This window comes from Haliotis asinina, chromosome 10 (genome assembly GCF_037392515.1).
Source record: "Haliotis asinina isolate JCU_RB_2024 chromosome 10, JCU_Hal_asi_v2, whole genome shotgun sequence".
NCBI lineage: Eukaryota > Metazoa > Mollusca > Gastropoda > Lepetellida > Haliotidae > Haliotis > Haliotis asinina.
In genome coordinates this window covers 11,423,617-11,449,608 of record NC_090289.1, presented here as the reverse complement: position 1 = coordinate 11,449,608, position 25,992 = coordinate 11,423,617, and the positions used below count along the sequence as shown (strand labels likewise).

General features: G+C 39.3%; 2 long non-coding RNA genes across 2 annotated transcripts in view; both read right to left on the bottom strand.

Annotated features, from left to right (window-relative positions):
• Positions 1–551: 551 nt before the first annotated feature.
• The window catches only part of LOC137299006 (uncharacterized), a 48,876-nt gene continuing 23,435 nt past the window's right edge, over positions 552–25,992 (bottom strand). The window contains exon 3 of the long non-coding RNA XR_010957773.1: positions 552–866. This is a non-coding gene — a long non-coding RNA (uncharacterized lncRNA). The remainder of the gene's footprint in view (positions 867–25,992) is intronic.
• Positions 6,238–8,581, bottom strand: LOC137299007 (uncharacterized). Its single transcript, XR_010957774.1, has 2 exons — positions 8,518–8,581; positions 6,238–7,571 (listed from the first exon to the last, which is right to left on the bottom strand). It is a non-coding gene; the product is annotated as an uncharacterized lncRNA (long non-coding RNA).

The following is a 25,992-nucleotide window of genomic DNA, read 5'->3' as shown; positions in this document are numbered from 1 at the left end:
CCATGAGAAGCATGAAGGGTTGTTTGCATTCATATAACATCGGTATTTCATTAAAATACCACGTTTAAGATAAGTATAAGTGTTATTATTTCTAGGCGCTCTCAGGAGTACGAGAAAACAATGATATAGAATATGATTTTATTTACATTCGACAGAAGCTTTTGCGAAGATGTCGAGTGTGTATTCATCAAAACTCTATTTCGTTTCATTTCCAAATACAGTTAATTTACAATTATGTTAAAAACACTTTTTTGTGATAAATGTATTTTCGTGAAGTGTGTCCATGTTTGATCAAGATGGGGTGGTGTGAGAAGATGGGATAAGGTGTACGATCTTTTAAAACAAAATGTATAGCATATATTAGAACACAAAGGCTGTATTTACATTTTTCAAATTAAAGTATCACTAATTTAATTAGAGTTTATTTTTTGTAACACCTGTTATCACAAACCATGCTGACAACTTAAGGTTTTAAAATAACAAGACGAAAACAAATGCACGCACAAATGCACGCAAGCACAAATGCACGCAAGCACAACTACAAGCGATGACATCACAGAATGGTGTTTTTTATACGAATCGGACCACCGCACAATGGTGTGGTACATCATGTCATGCATGTGTTTTGTCTAGATCACGTTGACAACTGAATGAGGATGGGTTCTAATGTCATTTCCCCACACCCTACTCTTATGTCCTTCTCCAGTGTCACATACACCATGCCACTTGTTTTTAACTGGATCTTTAACTCTTACTGTCACATGACGACGAGATTCGGTGACTATTTCAACCATCTTTGTTAACTGTTTCAGTCCGAAGGGTGTGTTGTCACTCTTAGGAAGTTTGTTTGTCTTATTTACTCAATTCTGAAACAATATAAATGATCATAATTATAAAGTAAACAATATTAAATTAATCTATACTAAAATGCCTTAAAATACGTTTATATGAATCAAACCTAGTTATTCAAATGTACATGCAAATGATTGCCCAATACAGTACATCTTAAGCAATTAAAGAGAAACTCATTCCGTATAATACTGGAGTAATATTCGATGGTTTGATAAATTCATATGCCTTATAATATTCATGAACAATCCAAGGATTATTATTAACTTCGTTATAAACAACGTTTCGTAATATCCGAACTCTTTTTTCCATAATTTACGACATTTATATATTATGGTTAAATCAATTGTGTTCGTTAAAACCGATATTTCATGGTATCCAATTTCGTTATATCCGGAAGAGTTTTGAATTCAGCTATGACGTTCGTCGTGTTACCTTTGGCTTGAATAATGTGCAATTCGATTATGGGAAGTCCATTCCGGATCTTTTACCAGCTGATACATGTTCCTGCATGCAGCTCATAGTAGCGTGTTGTACTTAATTTCGTTTAAAATATCATGTGCATGTCAATATCATGTGTCTGTGTATATTGTGCCGATTGTTGTATTGCTTGGGTAAACAGCCCCGAACATCACGAAACAATCTGAAACTTTACAATCCACAGTGTCTGTTGGTTGTTTTAGTATGTAATGCATCAGGCAACACAATAACACAATCCTTTTTGTATGACACGTGCTTTAGCCTGATCCTTCCAAACCTCGAAGTGGTTATTAGTCGAAAGATTAACGTGTTCAATCATCATGACGAAAATCGGGTTCGATTCTCATCTGAGTGAATGATTGTTGGTATTTTTCTTTATAAGTATGTAGACACATTTTATAATGTAAAAGTATTGCTAAAACAAACGTAAATGTAGAATTAAAAGCTGCGAATAACCAGTTTTGATTATTGCCGAAACAAATTCAACCTGACTGTAAGACAAAAAAATTGTGAGAATCACGTGACTGGAAAAATGAAAATGACAAAAACACGCTTATACCTGCGAGCACACCGTGCTCCGAAGGATTGTTTGACAGCATTTAGTTAACCATCTGTGACTGATATTTTCTAGCTCCTAGGTGATATGTTTTAAATCCCTTTGGCATTCAGGAATTTGTAATTACCTGCATATAGATGGTCCATATTACCTGCGAATGCATTGTTAACGACAACCAGCATGAACGTTTGAAGTTTATATACATTGGAAAAGCAATATGATAGCCATAATATTCATAACGTGATAATGATATCGGTACATCTAACAATGGCACAGCATTTTGGGAAAATGTGGGTCTCATGAGCCTATCTGAATCGGATATGTGCAGAGAGACTGGGCTTTCATCACACACGTCTGACGTGAGTGAGTTAGTTTTAAGCCTCTTTTAGCAATATTCCAGCAATATCACGACGGGGGACACCATCTGACCTGGTGACATCTCATTTCATGCTAAAAGTATTTTGTTCTTTCCTTTCAGCAAACATGTTGATAAAACCCAGTATATTTAAACTGATATCCCGATAAAAGTGTTGAAAATGTAAGTTAAAAACAACTGATATATAACTTTGATAGAAACAGTTTCAGCATTACAGTGATAAATCAACACCAAGCATCACAAATAGCTATCAGTCACAAGAAATCATCATTTTCTGATTACAACTATCATGGGTGAGACATTAATCGGGGTATTCTTTTTAAATTCCTCCACAGTAAACACGCATTTGTTTATTGCGTGTTAAGCTGTGAAACGTCTGCTTGATAAACACTCTCAGACGAGCCAAACTTGGAATGCTTGAAAAGGATTTATGAAAGCTACAGTTATCTGTTATAAACATTTATCCAAAACTCAAAGGTCGGGGTTGCAGAAGGCAAGACGTTCTCAACGACCCTGCAGTTGATTTCGGAGCAAAGTCTCGCGAACCCCCGTGAGATCTGGAAAAAACCTCCTGACTTCACCTTCTTCACAAGGCTTGAACTCTCTCCGCCTCATTTCCAAGCACTCATGTAAAGATGCTTGTTTAAAGAGAAGGTCGCCTACAAAGGTGAAAGAACACCAAATCTGCGTCGCTAATTATAGGGAACTGAAGCCGTTTTAATTACTTTCGTCAAAAGCCTGACCTCCAACCTTGCACGGCTTGCACGTGAAGGCCAGCCACGTGACCAAGCACGCATGCGCCTCGTTTATCATCAACTCCTGTCAAATGTAAGTCTGGCTTTAAAAGGGGGCTGTTATTTTTAAGAGAATAATTTCTTAGTTAGAAAGCAGGCGGACTGAGTCCATCAACTTAACAATGATCCAGCGCGGGACTTTGATTTCAGACAGTAAAACGCCGTTACTACACTGTTTCAATCGTAACCAGTCAAATTCTAACACTGCCCGCATGAAGCCCGGCAGTCTTGTGCAGCAAGCCGGAGTTAATAGTATCACATCATTTTGTCAGATATTAATGGTTTTATCACAGGTTTTGTTTGGAAATGACTCTATCCCGTTTGTGATTACCGGTTACGGCATGACAAATGGTTAAAAAATTTGATTTGCACTCACAAAAGGTAAGGACGGGGTGAGGCTCAAAGTGCTATCTATCTTCATTGGATGATGGTTATTATGATAAATCGACGAATGCACATTGCTATGCAGTCAAATCGTGTTTTCTGCCTGTCTCAAACTTGGCGGTGGAGAAGCTAGCCATGGGACAAGGAACTGCTCTATGTCATTTCCTCACCATCTGCAAAATTTCAACTTGCACAGGCGCGAGGTAGCAACGTCCGTGGGGATACTGGTTACAGCAGAGCTATCGCTTCAGATAGATAACAAAATGTGGGATACCGAGTTTGTGCAAAATCGTTCAACAAAACACTTTTCAAATATTACAATCTTTGAGTGTTCCAGAAAACAGTGGTACTGGCCGGTAGTTATAGCCTTGTGAAAGGCCGTACTAAATGCCAGGCCCACAGATATATATGTATCGTAAGTCTATTCTTTAAAGATGCTAGAAAAGGACATGTTTAAATACTTTTTTTTGAGAAATTAATGTTTGAAGTTTTAATTATTAACTTTGCGATTTGCGCAAGTCTGTGGTAGTAATAATAGTAAACTTATATTTCCTCCAAACCGAAAATTCGAAATCAGCTCATCCATATTTACGTCGACGATCCAGTCGAAAAATCCTTAAAAATATATTTAGGGTCAAGGATCGATATTTTAGGGGTATACTTTGGCACTTAGGACAGAGAACAAGCTATCATATGAAATACACTCTACACTCTACCTCATTGTGTTCAGTCAGTATACACAATACCGAGACGTTTTATTTAAATTTCGATATAAGATTTATTGTGGTGTCCAATCACAATCTTTAGTTAAAATAAAGCTGAATGTCCGTAATTCGTTTGTTTCGAAGAACACATTACTCGATAATGTCTCGAGTCGGAAATCTTCACGATACACTAGAATGCCGATAACGCTGAATATTGTTCTTAATGCTTGTAACTGTTAATAACCCAAGGTGTAAACTTAACCAAGAACCGTGTCACAATATTTAATATTCGAGACAACGATTGCTAATGCCTCTAAACCTTAGCAACCTCAGATCTAAACTTAAACCTGAACAATGGCGTAAACACCTGCATATACTTCAATATAACTTTCCAAAACAGTCTGTTTTCGGGGTCTCTGTTAAAATATATAGATAGCAAAAATTTGAAATATATTTTCATACAAAAAAAATTCAATACTGAATACATGTCGTGGATCAGTATGACAAAGCCATTTAAGATGACCTGGAATACCACTGCCTTGCTATCTTTTCCCTGTTGTAGAACGTATAGATTTCTAAGCCTGGTTGTATGTCCAAGCGAAATAAAAGAGACACGACAGGTGGAAATCCCAGTGTTTTCAGCACAAGAGGCTTTGTGTATGTGCAGCCACCCTTAAACTGATGATCAGCACTGTGGGTCTAGACTTACCAAGGCTCCTAAGCAATGTCCTTGAAAAGGAGATTGACCCTAGCAAATGTCACAAAGGGAGGTAACTGAACGTCACAGAGGTTTGAAACGGCTCTGCCTGAACCCACGTAAACAACAAATCTGGTTCATAAGTCATGCTGATTAGATTTATATATCCGCGTATCCTTGTATACGTTCAACCTGGATGTTCAGCGTTTCTGAAATATACGCTTCAGCACAGTTCGTCAGGGTCGTGGCTACGATCTAAAAATACCTCACCTTTTCATTGCGTGTAACGTAATCATATGCATCCAATGCATACACACACACACACACACACACACACACACACACACACACACACACACACACACACACACACACACACACACACACACACACACACACACACACACACACACACACACACACACACAAACACACAAACACACACACACACAAACACATACCAATGAAGACAGGGTGACTCCAAGAGAAGTAATTACCATGATAATTCTGGCGTTTGTGTTCCTAAACAGAAAACTTGCCTCAGAAAGATACCGTGAAACGTAGACACTGAAATAATAACATTTCAATCATTTGTGGGTATAACTGTCTAGTTTTGGAGTTTTGATTGCAAGCGTCCCTTTATAATTGTCATTAGCAGAGACTATCAGAATTTCACTTGATGTTGATTTGGTGCATTGTCTGTCTTAACTCGCTTCCTTCATAATTTTCGTGAGCTATTTCCAGGAATATAAACAGTTATAGCAGAATCTGCCTCAGTTATGTTGTTGTCGCGATAAGCATTACACCGAGTTTATATGCAGTGACTGAAATGAGTTACATTTGCAGCAGTATCATATATATGTAAATGATCACAAACATTCGTCTTGCATCCTTTTATGTGGTTTGGGAAATATCATCCACGCTGAGTAAAACAAAAATAACACTCTCTTAAATACCCCCATCTTCCCTTTTAAGTCATGAAAATGAAAAGAACAAACATAAAAACACATGTTCTGAATTGCACCAGTACATATCTTTATGTCTATGCTCTCGGTGACTGTAATATCTGTCAAATGTTGTTTTCTATTCTGGTTATTTCGTTTGCACTACCCCCACAGCTCATATGGCATTGCGGTTATTTTATTATGACATTAGGATGAAAACCATGTTCACATGTGATGTGATGCATAAAATATCTTTACACTTTACACACTTAAAGTCAAAACCTGTTAATTAGCTGCTTAAATACATCGTGTTGTTGCATATTCTCACAAGGGAGGTTTGTAATAATTTTTTGTGATGCTCGGCAAAGATTGTCATAGAATGAAGTGTCCTACATATAATGTTGCGTCCATTCGTTTAAATGTATTAAGGACAAAACAATTATTTCAAATAACAATAGTTAAGCTGTCAGTCCGTGGCGGAGCAACTTCATTATTAAGAGAGAAAAGCCAGTCTAAAACCGTAACCACACGCCTATATAGTGTATGATATGTACATGTATATACATACGACAACAAAAGCAGCAATGCCAAGTTTGTTATGAAATGATTAGCTTATCATGGTAAGTAATGAAATGGACAGCAACTGCATGGTTGAGTTAAAAGTCGTTAGTTATGAAAGTATTGACATATTATGCAAGTATACACACAGTTAATGAACATATTAACACAGGCTAGAAAATATAATCGTAATACAGCTATTAGATGGAAAAGGAGTTGGTGGGGCAGTGTTGGGTGAGATGTAGGGTGCATATAACACACGGCTTGCGTCAATAAATATAGACGAAAACGCAAAAAGGGGATTTTGTTAGGATGGGGATATGAGTGCTTTCAGAAAGTCAGTTATATCGTGAAAAGCAATCACATTTGGATAGAAAACACGAACAAGACGTGTTATTAACGTACTAACTGGTTTTTCTGGTGGTAGTGGTGGTGATGGTGATGATGATGATGATGATGATGATGATGATCTAAATCAAAATATCCAATTAGACTACGTTTGAAAGAAACCTCAACTCTAAATTGTCTTCCACAAACGAATAAGCTAGTTGGTGTGATGATTCCATTCCATATCTTCAGTTATTTTTACAAACACAATCAAAGTTAGAATGACAACAAATAAATTTCATAAACGAATTGTTTGATATAATGTGGATATATTCTGTTTTATCGTAGAGCATGTTAAATGACAGAAAAAATAGCCAAAACAGTCAATATGAATTAATTGGTTAGGTTATACGCATACAAAATAACTGAAAGTTATGGCGTGAAAATTATGAAAGTTGGAAAGAAAGACAGACAATAAACCTGTCAAGACGTATTGCCATGCCTAGATCGATGGACACATAAGTCGGCAAGCCTCGTTTAAATGCACAAAAATATGTGTCACAATTCTTCTCGGTCATGCAAAGTTAGTGGTTAGCCATCCGTGTAACGAGCCAATGTATCTGTGCATCCCGCGTACCGTGGCTCCATCGCCGAGTGTTCCGCCAATACACTGTACACCGCAGGTACGAATTCGTCAATCGAATATCACACAAATTCGGATCTACAGGGTAGGTGTAAAGGTGAACAAAGTGAACTGCTCACCGAGTCTATTCCCTCACCAATTTAACACTTCCTTCGTCCGGCTATAGCCCCTGCAACACTTGTCCGCCATTACGGCAAAATGGCGGCCAGTGTGGTTATGAACGATATTGCAACGTGTTGAGGCCTATTTTCAGCTCCTTCTGCAAAGTAGAGAAGCGGAGTTAGTGTGTATGTTTACCTACTGGCATTCCCCTCCAACTCTAGTCTACATGAGCAGCTATTTCCGACAAGCGGCATCATCTAAATTGTCGTCTGCCTGGCCAAATTGGCGGGAAGTCACAGCGGACTGTCACAGTCTTTTGTGGGCAACTGCAGCGCCAACAATACATGGGATGCGCATATTGAAATATTAGAACCCTTCTAAAATTACACGGCCTAATTGTTCGCCGTCGGTCCAGACTATGTAATATATACGGATGCAGAAGGCGCGACCACTGCAGTCGTATCATGGCGACTTTTCATCGATTCTTTTGTCCGCAGTTATTTAAGCACATAACATAAGTGCAAATATTATGGACAGATATATAAATGCGAATGTTAGTGACATACGGTTTGTCACCACGGCCTGTATCAACCGCCATCAACGCTAAGGACATATAATCCAAGATCCATTAGGAAAACTGCATAAATCAAGGATGCCAAGTCCCAGTTAGACAGCTGGGACGAGAGAAGTCCCACTACATGCTGTAGGCATACACATTCCTGTATTACTGCTTTGGCTTCTTGAAACTGGTGTTTATAACACAAATCAAGGATCGTTGAAGCCGAAGTATTTGCTCAAATACTTGAATACACATCTGGGTCAGGGTTAAACCTATGCGATCAAGAGTATCCAGTACTATTTTTAGACACACGGCTACTGAAATAAAGGTTAAAGGTTCTGGTCTAAAACACTAGTCAGGACAGCATGACTGCCAATGCGTGTTAATCATAGAGGAGGATATTTGTATGAAGGTCATAGTATTCCTAAAACTGTCACTGGACAGGTTCCTTGTCTAAACATCGTATTCACTGAACCATTTGGCTTTATGGTGACGGAAACAAGTGCAAGTTTGACAGAGCGTAGAAAATCAGGAAACGGCCTACCTTATATACGTCCGGAGCAGAATGGCCAACTGACAGCCTTCGGACGAATACACTGACAAGTAACATAGGCCAGGAGAAGGCTATATAATTTATAACGATAATAACTTCACGCAGCTGATAAAACTGAGACTGGTTCCCACTTATCCAGGCCGCGTGTCATAAACGCTGTACAAACCATCGCTACTCCAAGCTTATATGTACACTCCTAAACTTTATTTCCAGATTCTAGATGACCCCTTCGCAATGTGGCCTGAAAGGCAGGCCTATTCATACGTTCCCAAACTGAATTAATTTCGACTCACGCGTGGTAAAAAAACCCACACGCCAGAGAAAATATCTCCCTCAGAGGTCGCAGCTTTAATCTCTCTGATAAGCTCCAAACGAGGGGCTATCTTTTAGCCATTTGTAACTCTAGGTAAACCGCGCTTGACTTGAGTCTGCTAGCTGATCTGGGCCTATAGAACACAGACGGGGAGTTACAATGGAGGGGAGGTTGGTTTTTGTGCGAGACACAAATAAATCACGACACTGAAACCTAACACACGGAAGCAGCAGAAACTGGCACGGCAACCTGTGCGACTTTAGCTGGTGCAAGAAGACCGGGTATGAAGGCTTCTCGGTTGCAGTTCTATAATTTACAACAGGAGTGGTTTGGGGCTTGACACGTCCGTGTCTGTCTTCCACACTTGAGGAAATATACTCTAGCCAAATATAAGGATTCGACAAGTCTAGATTCCGTTAGTGAGTGAGTTTAGTTTTACGCCGCATTCAGCAACATTCCAGCTATATGGCGGAGGTCTGTAAAAGATCGAGTCTGGACCAGACAATACATTGACCAACAGCATAAGCATCGATCTGCGCAACTGGGAACCGATGGCATGTGTCAACCAAGTCAGCGAATCTGACCACCCTATCCCGTTTGTCGCCTCTTACGACAAGCATGGTCGCCATTCGTGGCAAGCAGGGTTTGCTGAAGGCCTATTCTATCCCGGACCTTCACGGATCTAGATAGGGGATTGCTCTGGATTCATTTCAGTCTTCCTTGTTACGATTTATTTATCTATGGTTAAAACCAACTCAAAGGTACCTCGTTGTACGCACTCTGACCAATACATAGAATGTATATATAGAAGTCGGGGGGTGGGGGGGGAACAGTTCGTATTGTCAGTGGTCGATATGAGCGTGGTCGACATAAACGGAGTTTACTCTATTTCTATCAGACATGATTTTATCTCCATAACTTCATGTGACATTCGAGTATAAGGGTGCTTTTGAGATTCGAACAGGCGCGCGGTTTTGATATTTCGAGTATTTTTTTGTTGTTCATAAGTCTTTACCATTGCCATTAGGACCGTGATGGCTATTGGTAGAGATATCCGCGATAAGGGGTTTTTAGGGTTCGTGTTTTGTTCGAATGGAGAACGAATTCTTCGCTATAAAGGTCTGTGACATGGAACCCGTGTAAATATGTCGCGTGTTTTTCGGGACGAAATCTATAAAAAGGCCAGCACAGCTATAAAACCTCTGCACGAGGACATGATTTATCGGGCGTTGTGCAAGCAGTTTCAACGGTTGAACATAAGAAACATCGATATGTACTCATTGGGACCTCTTTGAACGCATTTCCCCAACGTGCATGTTTTACACATTAAAACACGCTCCAGTGTTGAGATATATGTTACAGACAATGTCATGAAATGTTATCCGCCATTATATAAAGTCACATTTGCATGAAATCCTACAAATCAATAATAATACAATTGCGAACGAAGGCAATCACGAACTGCTAGATCGATCACTAAGGAAAAACATATACTACTACTAAGAAGAAGTAATGAATGGCTACAGTAAATAGTTCATGGCCTGATCCATTAAAGGATACAATGAGAAAAACTAGGCGGGTCTAAACAAGTTCATCACTTATATGACCATCATGGTAGGTATTGTACAAAAGCCAACATAAATAGGAACCCAAGGGCGTTTATAATGTCGATACAACGCAACTATATATGCCTACGCAATACACGTTAACTGTATGTCGAGTAATCAGCAGTTCGAGACAAGAATAGTGTCCAGTTGAAGCCACAAATTTATTCATTATTCCACGGACAGTCAAAGTTAAGTTTCTAGAAAGATCTCTCAAGATGGTGGGCTCTTTATGTAGAATATAACGAAACCTCGTTAACTCGAATGAAGCCTTATCTCGAGTAATCAATCGCACTTTATGGAACTGGAAAGCTTTACCACAACACCCCGCATGTCTCGAACAATACACAAAATAGGGTTTCACAGTACTTGAAAAGTCACAATTGAATGGGAAACCTGAAACATGTACATCGTCTTATAATTAATCAGTATGAACTTTTATGAATAGGGTTTCAGCGTAACATATAACACCACATCTGTCAGTAAAAACAGATTTCGGAATTCTGTAAATGTCCATCATTGTTCTCAACAAACGAGACAATTTCGACATTCCAGAATGACTAGAAAAGAGGTAAAGACAGTCATTCTAACTTGTTTTGTCACAGCCTGTATGTACACGAAACATGCCCATAGTCTATCGTAACTGAAGCAAAACAACGCAATGACCAAGCCAGTACTTATTAAAGAACAGGTTCAACCTTACAACGAGCAGGTTCACTAAGACATACATACCTCTCGAGAGCGCTACAAGACAATGTACTTCGTCTACCAATACTTGAGTCAAAACTACCCTAGCCAACCTTTCGTGTATAAACTAGTCACCTAAAAGTCCTAAGGTTTTTGTTTCGTGACTATAAACCGGGCACATGAGCCTTGCGGGTGTATCAGGTATCTTCATCCGCCCAATATCTTTTCCGAGAAGGTTGTCTTTCGTCGTCGGGACAAAACAAACACAAAGGCTCGCGTTCCGAGCGAGCGATTCAACGATGAATAATTGATAAGATTTGAATTTTGCAGAATTTTTAGAGTTGCAGGTTTTTGCTCCCTTGGCGCACAACGGGTTACATTTCAGGCCCGATGAGTGGTAACAGGATCCTAGAAGCTACGCATGACTGATCATGAAACGTGCTAGTAATACCCAGAGCTGGAAAGAAATTTTTGTATCTGAAACGTAAGCTTGCTCGATTTCACTTTATTTGTCATCTCGTGTAAATTAGGGCATTGTTAGCTGCATTTGATTTTACAGTTTGTAAAATTATGTTCTACCCCCAGTTACATTCGCCATGGTTCTGTCCTATGTTGTGATGATATTGTTTATTTGTTTATATATTTGATTGAAAAATATGGCGTTCTACATTATATCATTTTATTATTAATAACGAAATTAAGAGACACAATCAATATGTGTTTCTTTTCAAGAATCTGTACGAAAGGGGAGATAATCCGAATGGTCAGATGAATGATTTTGTTATAAAGCCAATATTACTTGACAAGGAATACAATAAAATATTGATTAACACAGTTCCTTTCAAATCTTTCCCTGCACATATGAATTTATCAGAAAAGATCTAATTTTCAGCCTGAACGGTTAGAATCGCCCAATTCATGACGATTATCGAATGGTCAACCACAGCTGACCGACATGCTGTAACAACTTTTACATAACCGGTGAATTTAGGGTTATTGCATTTATATAGTGATGTGTATACTTGGAGATTTACGTAAGACTAAAGTCAGTTTAACTGTGAGTGTGTGTTGTGGGGTGGGGTGGAAGATTGTGTTGGGGTTGGGGGGTTTGTAAATATACAGTTAAATGATGCATGATCAGCCAAGTCAAAGTGCCTGTACATCCTGCCCTAACCCTCTTCTTTGACGGTGTTTCTTTTTAAGTCTTATGATGCATAAAATCTTTCAACTATGCTTTCAACAGACAACACCATACTGCAAGACGCGACTTGTACATGCATGTGAATTTATATATGTTGTTGTTTATTCAGAATTAATATTAAAATTTAAATCCTTTCATATCCATGCAAGTCTTAATGGGGACCTCTTCTTGAGCACATGTATACGTCTAGACTGGATGGCATTGTGTCTTGCTTGTGGGACAAGAGTCAATAGATGCAGTAAATAATTATTTAAACCGTCCATTCATACAACTGCATCCAAGAAATACCTTAAACACCACCCCTTGATTGTGTTCGTATGCAACGACAGTCTTAGAAATTGTTGTTCCCAAGACCAGTGCAAAATCACTTGATCCTCAGACAGTCCCGTTTGATCAAGACAAACCCCTTCAAATATCCTATCGTGGCTGGTCTTTTGAGACGTAAAACTATACACACTTACTAACAAACGTCGTTTCAGGTCTTTTAATCTTAAACATCAAATAAAAATACTTCGTTCCGTTTATAAACAGACTTGTTCCTCACAGCACGAATTACCCCGAGTTAAATAGGTCTTCAAACAGGAATACCCACACTAAATGACCCTATTACACACAACTACATAAATTATATTTTCCAGGCGGAAAATGCGCACGCAATTCTCTGATTTAATTGTTTAACAACATTTCACTCATTTACCCAAAACTGTTACAGCTTTCGTATCTGTTTTGCAGGTGATAATCAACATATATATGAACCCCGGGCCCTTTGTTACTGTAACTAGGACATGCATCACTGCATATAATACGACATGTGACTCACTAATTGAACCGTCACGCCGAAGGCCCGGGTTCGATTCCCCACATGGGTACAATGTGTGAAGCCCATTTGCTGGTGTCCCACGCCGTGATATTACTGGAATATTGCTAAAAAGCGGCATAAAACTAAACTCACTCACTCACTCACTAATTGAAAGTAACTGTAAGAAACACGAGGCCATATGAATTGTATCTACCCGTAAGTTTACAAATATAAATCGACTGGACCCATGTGACGGGAATACCCGAATACAACTATTAATACCAAGTATATTATCCAAAGCCATGCCAATATCCACTAGACTGGACCAAATGGTTTTATATAATATGTTGAATGCTTAACGAAACAACCAATATCCAGTGGACTGGACCCTACAGAGTGCATATGTGTTGAATACCCAGCTGTCAATATACAGTATACTGGACCCCAGAGGATACATATGTGTTGAATACCCAAAAGTAAACTCCCAATACCCAGTAGACTGGACCAAGGTATACAGATACATCACCCATCGAAACTTTAGACCCGCATGTATGTGTAGCCACTTACTCCTGTCAACTGTTCTAGACTAGATTTCGCAAAATATTCCATACTGTTTGAAAGTGCTGTTTACACGTGAACTGATCTGTTGTTAAACAAATTCGAACCGCTGAAAAGAGTATTGTTTAGAGTTTAATAAATGACGACACTCGGTGAAAACTGGCGAATCCTAGGCAAAACGTACATCAAAACGCAGCAGCGCACATTCACATCATCTGCACATGCTTTTCAGCAATTTGATGCATGATCCTCGTGCAATTCATCTGCATAAACTTTGCAGTTGATTCAGTCGCGTAGGTGGAAAAATTCATCTTCGAAGCAACCAAACATATATATGTGCTTTGAGTTCGTCTAAACGTTGATGGCTAGTTTACGTTGAATACAAAACGAAAACTGCCTATACCCAGTACAGACTATACCCAACAGAGTACATATACGTGTATGTTGAATACACAAAAGAAACTGCCAATACCCAGGCGACTAGACCTACATATAATGATACCGAATACCCAAATGCACACATGCATGATTATTGTCTTATGGCAGTGTAAAAGAGGTACGGACATTATCTGGAATCCAGCACATGGAATAGCTAATAATAGACTAACAGTTAGTCTCTGAGATGAACATATTTTACTGAAAAAACGTTCATAGTGAAAAAAACTAATATAATGAAATGGAGCCCTGAGAGTTTCGTCATTTTCAGAAGCTTCCTGAAGCTATGGAAATCTAGACTTGCAACATTTGCTAGACTTGCATGGGCTTTCTTGGATATATATGCTTAAGGGTCTGTACGACAGATTAAGCCAATAACAGAGGTGTGTCTTGATAAGCTATTTGTCAAATTGTCCTTTAACAGCTAAGAACGATGGTCCGTTACATTGTATAATTGCAAAATGTTGAAGCAAGGACGTCTTGTTCCTTTGTACATGGACCCATTTACGGCGGTGATGACGCTTTTAACTACTTTGAAATGTACAAACTTGTGAAATGTACATCCGTTAAGCACACGTGAACGATAGCTATCATATTTCACTGCCTGCCCTACAACGTTGCCACGAAATGGTTTCCGATAAATGTGTTTCAGCGCGTCGAGGCTCTGTTTTTATGTGTTTCAACACAAACAACCTTCTAGATTTACTTGCATTTTAATACGACTATTGTACAAAGATAGGGAAACTGGGAAAGATTTTTGAACGATGATCGCTCATCCGAAACTGTCATAAGACACCCTTGTCGATTTCACTGCAGACAAGATAGACTGACGGGTGTGATCAGGTGATGTGAAATGAATCACGGTTGAGCTCAGCAGTGGTTGGTATAATACCAGTGTTCGCGTTACCGCAAAAAACCTGGACAGTTTTGTTTTCACGCAAAAACTACTAAAAGCACGCAAAAACTATTTTGCGTGCGTGTTTTGAACGCATAGATTTTGATCTACGAAATTTTAAAAAGTACCTTAAAATTGCAACATATAGAGAAACAATATATTTTAACATGATTCAGGATTGTAATGAAAATTTCATGTCACGTGCAGAAGATTTGGGCTGCATATTTATAATGTTATTTCTGCACGCACTCGTACAAAACCTACCGCAAGCCCGGAGATCTCACGCACGCACGCATGCACGCACGCACGCAACACACACACACACACACACACACACACACGTTGATGGTAACAAACTAACACGTAAATTGAAAAAGGAGCCCCAGGGCGCCCGGAGATTCCTGAACCTGGGGAAATCCAGACACACTTGGCAATAGGGAAAAATAATGTGGTTCAGGGACTGTGAGACAGGCTAGGTCAAAACAATTTTTAGAAGGATAGTTGTATAAAGGAGAATAGTAATTTATGCACTTGTTGAAACAAAAGTGTAGTTAAAAGATGACAAAACGCATTCATCGAGCGTCGAAATGTTCATTCATAAACATAATCAGAGACTCTACCATCTGCAAGGACAGGTCGTGGTTATATTGCTGAAATCAGATATAATTTTCAAAAATAATACTGATGGATCACATATGCTGCATAAGAATTAAGCAGCTCAGAGATAGTCTAGACTTGGGAGTGCTTTTTTCTGGAATTATTGATTGCTTGTTGCTTAACAACCCACTCAGCAATGTCTCAGGCACACGGCCGCTGTATGTATATTTAATTCTTTGATGAACATCATGAGGATCGATGTACGCAATTGACATACGACAGAAACAGTAAATATGTAAAATTAATTAAACAAACAATACAACAAACTTTTTTAGTTCCATCTTAACAGATACTGATAATTATAAACATCAAACCCATTTCAGCATTCATAAGAAATGATATGCTGCAAAGTGAGTCTTGTACCAGCGTGTGTTTATGAATGAACCCCTATCCAATAGAGGTGACGCCAACTGAACGCAAAAATACATGAGCTCATGCTGCCCCATTGGTGTCATCCCACACAAAAACACGCATAGGCCAGTCAGTTGTTCCTTCTGACAAATGCAGGTCACCTTACAAGGCAAAATAGTTAAATTTATAAACATTCTCTTCGTAACCCATGCACACGAGTTTGCCTTTAATCAAACATTTATGACGCTCTATGTAATCGTTATGGAAATTAAATGTGAAGTCGTATATGTTGTCATACAAGCTGATCGAGGCCAGTCTGATGCAAATGTCAAACAGAAGCTGCCTGTCTTGAGACTTTTATGTCCACTGACCCGTGAAGGTCCCGGGGTAGAATAGGCCTTCAACCCATGCTTGCTATAAAAAGTGACTGTGCTTGTCGTAAGAGGCGACTAACGGGATCGGGTGGTCAGGTTGGCTGACTTGGTTGACACATGTCATCGGTTCCCAACTGCGCAGATCGATGCTCATGTTGTTGATCACTGGATTGTCTGGTCCAGACTCGATTATTTACAGACCGCCGCCATATAGCTGGAATATTGCTGAGTGCGGCGTAAAACTATACTCACTCACTCACTCACTTTATGTCCACTACAGGCAGTGGAAGGGAATAAACGATTAGGCGTCTACTGAACAGCACATCGATGTATCTGAAGCTCATGCTAGCATCTTGGTGAAATCACCTCAGTATGCGTGACTGTCAATTCCAGCAGACATTCTGATTCAAATGCATTAAGGAAAAGATCAGATGCGAGCATGCAAAGCCTATATCTCTTACCCAAAATGCTATATAAGAAAATACTCTTAAGATCGTGTTCTCAATAATATTTGGAAAAAATACCGGGTGGACCATTTGAATATTGCCGGCAATGTTTCATTCACATCACCAATACACACGCTTTTATCATTACCGATGAATATTTGACACAAACTACTCACTGCTCCTCTTACATCCATTACATGTACAAACCACAACCATTATTCCATAATTCATGTGCTCGCGGATTGTAAATAATCCGGACCAGACAGCTCCGTGACTGACATCATGACCTTCGATCTTCGCATACGACAACAGGTAACTCCTGAAGGTCAGGATTAAAACTGCTCTTCAATATGCCTGTCGTGATCAGATGAACGGCCAGGTTCATTGACTTGGTTCATTCATGTCTCCCATCACAATGGCATCGGCGAATTCTTATAATATCTGTAGATTTTCTGGTCAAGACTCGACTACTTACAGACAACCGTTTTCTGAAATATTACAGAAAAGACCAATGCAGGTCACCCTCATTCGAAATCTTCAATTGATGAGAAACATTATTCTTGTGTAGGCGAAGGCCAAGTGATCGAGTCTCGACTGGGCAAATGGAATTCTCCTAAAATATGATGAGACTGGAAATACATGCTTTGATGATCCTCAACAGTTCGGAAGGTTCGATGCGAAAAGACGGACTTGTGACATAGATATAGACAACAGTTCATGACTGGATAAATATAGCCTGAAACAATTTCTTTCGGCTGTCAAAACTGGTATATGTCCAATCCGACACGTTGTGAACACCAGCATATAGTCTCGGTCCCACCCGTGGCTTGTACATTTATCATCAGCTCTACAATCCAGCACGCTGTCTAAACCGGACTGTTTCGTCCCGACGAGTGTCGGTTTAGATAGTTTCCACAGTATTCCGTTTCAAACTTCAGTGTGAATAAAAGTAATCAGACTCTATTCTCTCCTGAACTTGTGTAATTTCGGCAAATGATGCTGAACAGAAAAAGTATCTGCGAAAACTGAATTTCGTTAAACATACAGAAATAGGAATCTTTGCAAGACGTCTTTGGCAAGGTATGTATATATGCTTGACTTACACTTACTCCCAGAATGTATATAATTTTGATAGTAACAAATAAACCCATTTAAGCTGAAAATGGGCCCCAGTGTGTTGGGAACTTGATGAAATATCGACCTGTATCATTTAGAGTTTTAGTATAACAGGGAGGGCTAGATATATGGGAAAATAATGTGGTTCTAGATCTGTGACTGATGGTCTACGTTCAGGTTAACATGGTGCCTCTATTTTCCACAAAAAGGTTCTATGTTGACCTGGAGTCCTCACGACCAGACACTTCGGAACGTGTGGGTGTTATCTCGTACGCACCCAAACGTTTCTCAGAGGGATATGGTGCATGTTGCTTGCAACTCTTGACTATGTAAGAAGTAATTTCAAATTTAAATTTAACACTCGCTTCAATGCAAACAAACCATGTTTGGTAAAACCCCAAGGACGGTGAGACAAGTTTTGGCCCTGGAGGCATAAAACAAGAACCTACAACAAATGTAGCCATGTTATTTGTCTGCCCACGACCACGTGCTTACACACGGTATGCCTGATATACATTCCCTAAATCCCCGGGACAATGGCGATAACTACGCTGAAATGAAGGAGGTGCAAAATTAATATAGGTAACAGGTCGCACAGACGCCGCCAAAGACAGGTTTATTGCCGCCTCGGATGCGTACAGTGTGCGGCCATGTTTCTGTCAGTGTGACGAAAACCGGTCCAGACGGTTCTGGTTTACGGTTGTCGTAAAAATTAAACAGCGTCCCGATTGTCGCGTCCGACGTCAGAGGTCAGTGACAAGTCCGCAGAATGTATAATTATTTGCTTGTAACCTTGGATGCCTTCGCGTCAGAATGATAATATTTTAGGTTGTTCACTGGTCACGCGGTGGGCATGGGTTGATGTTTGTTTATGTTTGTTTATGTTCCCTGAGCCCGAAGTTGGGGACCAGTGAACAACGTATTTATCTTACCGAAAACCTCAATGTTAATTTTGAACTGTTTGAAACATGGATCGTACACTTCAGCCAACCGGTGATATTGAACCGATTCGAATCTTGCATCTTGCTGGTTTTCCCGCAGGTATTGTCTTAGTAAAGTCGCCGTGGTGTAACTCCCCTTCTTAATATTCAAAGGGATTACATTTGAACGTTTTGTCAAAATGTGTTGGAATGCGAGTCAAATCTTTTCTCAGCCATCAATAGATTTTGCAGACGACAAACGAAAAACAGATTTAGCGTTATCAACGTTATTCGAGACAAAGAAGTACTACCACTAAGTACCGAATGAGGTGCTATTGGTAGCGGGGTACTTTGCAATGTCTACAGTTACCTCCCTTTACCGAATCAGGATCCACGAAATTGAAAAAGCTAACTAGCTGAAACTAGCTTCTGTACAACACTGAAAACTATCGTGGGATTAGAAATAATACTTAAGACATAGTGCACCAGGTTACTCCCAAATGAAGATTTTCCAGTTCTAAACGGCATAAAACACAACTCAGCTCTAGGGACATGAGCACATGACATGACATATATTTGTTAAAAAGCAACACATCGCAGTAAATCTGTAGCCGAGGACAATTGTCCTGCAGGAAATCAGTCTCAAATACTTTAATGCTTAAACACATATCTGATACTTTTCTCAAAGAAACCAATATGTGTCATGGACTTTTTCCTAAACAATGTCTCGCTCTGTCTCTCTCTGTCTCTCTTTCTCTCTCTCTCTCTGTGTATATATATACCTCCTGCTTATCCAGTATATCGTTATATATGTCTCGATGTATTGAAAAAGATTCTCATGTCAATTCCAAAAGCAACAGGCATAGACAAACACAAAAGCACACACGCAACTCCTCTACGTTTTTGGATCATATTTTCCGAAAAGGACATCAGCCCCCGTCTAGAAGAGAAGCCGCCTGTATGTATGTGGTATGACTGACTGACTGCCTCGCAGTATCTTAACGTGTCTGTCTGACCTATGAACTATAAATCTGTCCATCTGCCAGTGGGCGAGAATCTACTGTCCGCCCACAGACCTGACCATCAGTTTATGTACCAGGCTGATTGTACATCAGTCTCCCCACTATACTGTGGCTAGGTATGTCATTGCAAATACACATCTGTGATTAAAGTTCATCAGATATAAGGACGCGAAAGCCTTTCCGAATTTGTTATGGACATATAGACATTCTCATGCAAGGATGATTATTTACAACATAACACCACGGCGAAAATAAGGCCAAAGATGAATGACTTTTGGATCTTTGGATGATTAGTGTTTCCAAATGTGAATGTGTTGAACGACAATTTTCACAACACTCTCAAAACGTAATGGATGCTTTTTCACTGGCGCAATATAAGCCTTGTCTATGTGTTACTAGAACACTGTCTTTTTATCATGGTCCTTCTAGTATGTTCTGTGACGATGGTTTTACACATCGTTTCATCAGTTTGGGTAACATCTTCATTCTGAGCTTATATTTACATTCTTCTACCATTCCGATGTGATGTTATGACATTTCTGAAATATTCACCTCACTCACTCATTCGCCTATTCATGGCAACTCACTCATTCACTCAATGTTGTTTCATGCATGGCCAATAGGGGTCACAACATCGTTGTTGGCTTAAAACAAACAACGCGTATTATCAATAGCAAGGCATATTGTCCATCAACACTCTATTCTCTTTCCAGAACGAGTTGGGGCGATGGGATAGCCGTGGGGTTAAAGCGGTCGCTCGACCAAAGGGCCGGGTTCGATTCCTGACTGCATTGTGTGAAACCTATTCCTGGTGTTCCCCGCCGTGAAGTGTGCTGGAATATATATAAAAACGGATTAAAACGGCGTAAACCCTACTCGCTCACTCTGGTGTCCACCGCCATGATATTGCTGGAACATTGATAAAAGCGGCGTAAAACCATACGCGCTTGCTCCAGGAAACATTTTCCATACTCTACCACGAGTGCAGGTTAGATCGTAGTGCACTCTGATCCCTCCGGTGTCAATGTTAATAACTTGGTAATAACTCAGCCCACCCCCTCTGTTTACATACACTCCAACTCTACAAGCTACCCCTCATTCCGACAATAAACTTTAATGGCACAAGTGCCACAATTTAAACTATACTGCCGCGAGGTCACTGCGATAAGCCTCACAACGTGTAAACACTTCCTATCGGATGTCCATTTGAAACACATCGTCTCTATGTTTCTATGGTAATTATCTGTCAAGTCAGCCTTAAATTTTCGTTTGGTCGACAACGATAATGAATAGTGCTTTGACCTTTAACATGCTGATGATTTCAAAATAGAACGATATCATCGTTTAAAAATGGTTATTTGTACATATTTATGTAGAAGCATGTCAATAAGTTCGTTCGAGTTAACAAAGCTGTTGTCGGGAACGTTTTATCATCGGGGGTCTGTCGCCATTGTAATGTTCCAAGTTGTATGACAATTTTGTTGGTGGTATGCTCTAGAGTTGATTATATATGTGGATACGGGAGACATGAATTAAACATTAGGAAAGTGTGTTGTTTATATTAATGATTAATTTCGTGGCATTTGCATGACGAGGCTGGGATAGTATAAATGGCTAGAATTATTTGTCTCCGAAAAGAGCTTCAATGTACAGGAACTTTTGTATCATTAATATACATAAATACTGAATAGAAATTGTGTTGCCTGGATAGTAAAGCGTGTGTATGCTGTTTCATCAGGATTTTGATATTTACACCTGTTACAGCCTTCCATAATGTGTGGCTCCGTTTTACCCTTTTCCGGGATACTTTAACGAAGTCAAGAAATTACAGGTATAGTTACAATCCTGGCCAATCACAGTTTATGTGACGTATTGTTGTAGCCTAGTGGATAAAGCGTTCGCTTGTCACTGAGGACCCGGTTCGATTCTCCACATGATTACACAGTGTGAAGTCCATTTCTTTTGTGTCCATAATATTTGGGGAATATTGTCAAAAGCAGCGTAAAAATGAACTCACTCATAGTTTTATGTAAAATTCAGAGGTAATTTCTGTTTCAATGAATTATGTGTATGGCAGACAGACATTTCTGAATTTCTGGGGTAGTCATTCATACTCATGGAAACAAATAACGGAACACATGAAAGTACAAGTGTTCCTTTATGTTTTTTTCCAGGTTTCTCGACAAGGTTTTTTTTAAGCTCTGGAAATGAATACAGAGACACTCGTACTTTCATATGTTCCCTTATTCTTTACGATGAGTATATTTACAGCGATCGATCAAGCCATACAATTATTACTTTGGTGTTATTGTGGAATCTTCCTCACTGGATACTCGAGACTGGGTATTATCTGCTGTTGTTCCATATGAAACTATGTGTCATTAGTTTGGGCGAAAATAAACACGATGTTTTCAGAAATGTGAGGGTTTGACATCGATAAAGTGAGATTAAAAGTTCCGATTGAACAAAAGAAAAACATATTTTCCACATTCGTGGAAATCATTGCAACACATGTTTTTCTACACATCATTTTGTTTCATTCATTACATATTTTCATGACCATTAAAATTTTGTTGAAATTATGGAAGCCGATGTGTCATACACAAACCTTTCTGTAGCAGGTACAGTGTATGAAATAGCACTGCCCGGCGGCCCACTGCTTGCTAGTTACATGGCGGGCTTATAACTGTATTATGTAGCTGGCCCTTAGCCTGTCGTACAGACCCTGAAGTATATATTTCCAAGAACGCCCACGCAAGTCTAGAAAATGTGGCAAGTCTAGATTTCCTTAGCTTCAGAAAATGAAGAAAGTCTCAGGGCTCCTTTTCATTATATTACTTTTTTTCACTATGAACGTTTTTTTCTTTTTTACAGTAAAATATGCTCATACGGTCCTGTGCGCCAGTACATTTTCCAAGGGTATATATTTGACCATGTCAATGACTACGGGAAATCTGTCGAAAATAATTTAGAACTGTTGTAACTAGATGATGTCTGTACAATTCATGATCAATCAATCTGTAACTTCCACAGCTCTACCTGCCCAGTTATCTAACACTAAATGTGACTGGTCTAGAGAATGCTTTCAGCCAATGAATAATGTCGTTCTTTCCTGATGGCAGTGACACTAAATGAATTGACAGTAACCACCAAGACATGGTTTTATTAAATTTGGTTTTGCACATGTTTTGAGTTTACCTCATCACAAGTAATCATTATTCATTAATTACTTTCTTTCAACGCCATATCTCAGTTTACTATATTTTATTCAGGGCTACCAACATGTTAACAGAGCCGGCAACACTGTGGGCTTCCTGGCTTTCTGTAGGAGTTTCATACACTGAGCTGGTGTCATTATTAAATGCTTTTGTTTAATTAGAGACAAGCTTTTATTATTGAATGTGTCTACAGCACACATATTCGCGCAATCAGTACATGGCCAGGGCGCTTGCATTTTCCCATCGATCAGTGGATATCGATCTCAACGGCAACGTCGTATTATCAATTTCAACACAGTGGGGATCAACTCTGGCAGTCACTTTGATTAACAGTTAGTCTCTGTAATAACACATTTTACAGAAAAAAATCATGGTGAAAAAAGTATAATATAATGAAAAGGAGACCTGAGACTTTCTTCATTTTTTAGAAGCTGGGTAAATCTAGACTTGCACATTTTCTAGACACGCGTGGGTTTTCTTGGATATATTTGGATAAGTTGGAGCACCAAATTATTGCGGCTTTCCCATCCTTACGAGGTATCCACTACACATTCATTCGTGGTTACCCTACACAACACTATCACACCCTCACCACACCTATCCGGATTATGTCTAAAGTCTTTACAGTCTGACTCAGAAGTTCACACCAACTGTGCACACGATACATTAACATATTCTTTGAATGACATACACCTACAAATTGACATGAATGACAAGTCTATGTTAAAGTGAAATGGATCTGAAGACGGCTTGCTGTTGTTCACAACGTGCTGCGGTTTGGTATACTGCAGGCCCCACATGAAATTATGTTCTTTCAGTTGTGGGTCAAGGTTATTATTACAATTATACACGTCCCCTGGTGAATAATTGTTCATGTCTGCCTCGTCCTGTAGCAATTACGCAGCTGGATATGTCAGCCACTTGTCAATTTCACGGCTTAAGAAATAGATTACGATTATGGTATTTGCAAGCACGGATACCTACGTAGACCTTAGCAAACCATAAAGTGTGACTCTCTCTCTCTCTCTCTCTCTCTCTCTCTCTCTCTCTCTCTCTCTCTCTCTCTCTCTCTCTCTCTCTCTCTCTCTCTCTCTCTCTCTCTCTCTCTCTCTCTCTCTCTCTCTCTCTCTCTCTCTCTCTCTCTCTCTCTCTCTCTCTCTCTCTCTCTCTCTGCGTGGTGAAGCCCATGGTGTCCCCTGCCATTATAGTGCTGGAATATGGCTAGAAGCGGCGTATAACCAAACTCACTCACAGTAACCAGCGGGCTATATGGATAACCTTTCGATCCAAAATGTCAATTATGTTTATACCGATGACAGACTTCAAGTCTTTTTATTGAGTAACATATTCCACGAAAACACAGATACCAGCATTTGATACTCCATCATCCTTGACTGTCCATCGCTCTATATTGATAAATTCCCTTGACCCATTTCTTGTGTGCAATGAATTGTAACAAATAGTATGAATTATTTTGCCCACACAACGTTTCAGAATAACCACTGCAAATACCAAAGCCGTTGTACTGAATGCTGAAAAATGTTAAAATATAATACTTGCAAGGCACTTTGTAATTATCTCGCCCAAAGCATGGTACCGATTCCTTCAAGAGTAACCTGCCCTTGCATGTTCAAACTGGTTCCGGATTACTCCTTTGTTTACGCTAATGTTCGAACTGGAACAAGTTCCATTCCCAATGAGTGAAGGTCATAGTTCAATATTCCTCGATCAGGCATGGTGCAGGTATCCCACGATTCTTCTCACAACAAATGGCATTGAAATAAAATGTGATACTATGTAATTAAGATCAAGCTACTTTTTTTCTGACATATATATGTGTACAAGGGGCGCTCCGATGCCGTAAAGATGAATACTTCTTGTATTATCCTATAAAGCTTTGTATTTGGGGTGCAACTTGACGAATGCCTCTATATAATGGTTTGATTGACAGGTAACACCTATTACGTTGTAATAGCTTTCAAAGAAACTGTTTCCACAGACAATATGCATTTCATTGGATTGTTAGCACCATCAAGCTTGTGTCTGTCGTTGCAGATCGTGCCATAATGCCGTCCCAATAGCTGTCAATCAAGCCGCAGTGGTTTATTACAAATCGAGATAGCAATATCTGTTTGATTATCAAAGAACTTGATCTGTCTGTAACCCTGTCAATCATACGTGAATGGCGGTATGTATTGCACAGCAAATGCTTTACATAACAACCACAACTTTTCCATACCTGTCAATCAAATTGTCAATATCATTATGTACAGTGTAATGTAGCTTGCGCTATTACCCTGATGAATAGTTGACTATTCGGTTACTATTCAGAAATGTAGCTGGGTTTACACAGAAAAAAATGGTGTTCCATTTGCAGGAAGCGCTCTGAGTAAAATAATCACGTTTTAGTTTGAAATTCTATTAATCACGTTATCATCATATGTCTATGTATATCATATATTTTCGCAAAATTGTTATTATGTATATTTGTAATCAGTTGTTCATAGAATGAAAGTCATGATAGTTGCGACATGATTCAAACATGATTCCATACTTTTTTATAATAATTTATTTTTATAATCTCGAAATCGTTGTTGGAATTTTCTTGTCATTCAGATTTTATCGTCCCTTTAGAACACAGATACAAGACGGATAGGAACTGCTTTAAAATGTACACCTGTTTGCTATCAGTGGTGATTATTCCACCCATCAATCATGCTGACATCTACATCGGTTCAAACGACACGTGTCGGCATGTCGAATAACAGGGGTATGAAAACGACATTGATATAAACACCGTCTTCAGGCTGCTTCTATTGACCCTGTCCATTATCGAGCGCGGCTTCATAAGCCTTGTGGCTATTCTTGAA